Here is a 2628-nt window from a genome sequence, read left to right on the forward strand (position 1 = left end):
ATAGTATCAACAAACGCACAGACACTGAGGGACTCAACACTGTATATGCTGGTCGTATACACACAATAAGAAATATCAATCACAACAAAACCGATAAACACAACAACCAATATGCAACCACAACCTAAAGTTTTTAGCGTCACGCTCGTGAAAAGTAACACGGCGAATGAATTAGTTTTAATTCAATTTCATAAGTTGCATGGAAACGTCAAAAAATGAATACCGCATTTGGTGATTCTGTGTAATTTTTACACTGATTTTAGATTAATCTAGAATAACTCATTTTTGAATTTACCACTATAACTCAATTTTGAGTACTAAGCATGAAAAAACGACGCCATTATTTGACACGAGTGAAAAGGCGGCACCATGATTCAACATTTGTGCGCCATTATTTAGCCTTTGCGGCCGTGTTATCTGTTCTTGTGGCTGTTTGAGTGATTCCAAAAAAATGAGAAAATCGCTGAGAAGGTGGTCACGGACATTTTAAAAAGCTTTAAGGTACACATATAAACTTTTTTCATTATTCATTCTAAGGAACCAAAAGTTTTCAGGTTGTTCGTGTCATCAGGAAATTTGTGGGAGAGTAAAATATCAGGTGATTATGCATCACAAAAAAATAGCAAAATATACTTAAAAAATAAATATAATTAGACACCGTTCAGATAGAATATAACCTAAGTTTTGTTTTGTTCTGACTGTTACTGGCACAAACCTCCCTTTCTACGCTAACATCACATTTAAAACTGAGTGGTTTTCCATTCTTAAACTGAGTACTTTTAAATTCTGAAAATGGTTAGTCCTAAATTCAAAAATGAATATTTTTCTATTCAAAAACTTGATAGTTCCAAAATCTAAATCGGTGTAGGTTTTAATTTCAAAACTGAGTAGTTTTAAATTTAATAAATGGATAATTTTGTACACATAAACTGATATTTTTTAAGAACTAAATGAGTTTTATTAAACACAAAAAATGAGTTCAATTGGATACATCATTCTGAATAATAAATACACAGTATTTGCCCATACTATGGTTACACAATTTTGAATAACAACAGAGTTACTCAATTTTCGTGTTGTTCCACTTTTTATGGAAATGAATTGTTTTCTAATCATTTTTGAATTCATTTTAGGGAGCGTGTAGCTCTCCAACACACTCACAACAAACTGTCAAGAAATAGTAGACTACTGGAAAAGACACAAAACCTATTGCTCTGATTAATTAAATACCGCTCGAAGTTATATAGTGCTAGAAAAAGCAGTGCTAGAAAAAAGTGATAACTGTTATACAGTATAGTGCACACAAAAATAGAGACATATGCAGTGAGTACAGTTTGTTAAGAAACAGTCGAATTTAAATTTAAGAAAATCTATTTTTACACATAGCCAAATTAAGACGCCATTTGCAATACACACCAGACAACCTATGTTGGACACCAACACACTGAACAATAAAACGATAATCTTTTCTGTAAGTAAAAACACATACAAAAAACTCAAATCAGTAACAGAAAAAGGAAAACTACACGTAATGTATATTTTTAGACTCCTTGAAAAAGGTGAAATAAAGTCACCGAAACTGTCGGATTAAGAAACAAACAATCGTTTTTGCTTCTATACACGGACTGATTAAGCCGATAAATCTACAAAATAGAAAGAGAGCTTTATTCAGAAAATGGCAACGGGCGTCCAACGCTATTTTCAAATTCAAGAAAAAAAATATTCAAATACTCCCTGATATTAGGTTCATAGGTCAGAGCTGAATCCCCAAAACCGAAAATTGGTGTCCGAACGTTTGGTATAGTGAGGGTTGTTTTTCTGCATTGGAAGTTATTCAAAACTTGAGTAAAATGTGGAGATAATCCCCGTATCTCCAAATTGGTAAATTAACTCATGAAGATTGATGCTCAACCACAGACTAACAGACATAACACGTCGAACAAATTTTCAATAAAATCATTGTTTGGATGATTCCAGTACTTTACGTTAGTAACACTATCACCATCTGCTGTCGTGTTCGCGCTGCGACATGTATTTCGACATCAGCGCCAGCGTTACCAGCGTCAAATGGGGAACTACAAAATATGTATGAGATTGCATGACAGCGCCCCAGACGACGTTTTCGCGCGATGAATGTTATTCGATTGAAAATTTGAAATGAACGTTTTTTGTGGCGATGGAGCTAGGTTCCAGTGCACACTGGGCCAGAAATGGAATCTAGAGGAACGAAATTAATAGCGCTCTTAGGGTTTGACCAATCGCTTTCCGATCTTCTACAAAGTTTCTTGGTATAGTTAGGGCGTTATTTTGGATGTTTGAATTGGTTCGGAATTTAGCCGCAAAGGTGGCGTTGCGATGCCAACTTCTTTCCCTTACACGCTAGAGCTTTGCAATGTTCAACAAAGTTGTAGATCTTTAAATTCCATGAAACTTTACCGAATATACAAAATTTATAACTCTTCAAGTTTCAGAGATCTACGAGTTTTTATAAATTTTGTCTGAATTTCACGTTTTATTGTGATAATTTTATGAATTCACTCGAAATAGTTTCTTACACATTTTTTCTCGATAGAAATTGAATAAATACGTCGTTTGCATCCGAGTACAGAAGTTTCTGAAGTACTTAAG

At 34.1% G+C, this 2628-nt stretch overlaps 1 long non-coding RNA gene across 1 annotated transcript; it reads left to right on the forward strand.

Moving 5' to 3' along the window:
• Positions 1-959: 959 nt before the first annotated feature.
• Positions 960-2219, forward strand: LOC129723747 (uncharacterized). The gene is made up of 3 exons (XR_008727808.1): positions 960-1323; positions 1387-1471; positions 1546-2219. It is a non-coding gene; the product is annotated as an uncharacterized LOC129723747 (long non-coding RNA).
• Positions 2220-2628: the final 409 nt, after the last annotated feature.

This window comes from Wyeomyia smithii, chromosome 1 (assembly GCF_029784165.1).
Source record: "Wyeomyia smithii strain HCP4-BCI-WySm-NY-G18 chromosome 1, ASM2978416v1, whole genome shotgun sequence".
In the NCBI taxonomy this organism is placed as follows: domain Eukaryota; kingdom Metazoa; phylum Arthropoda; class Insecta; order Diptera; family Culicidae; genus Wyeomyia; species Wyeomyia smithii.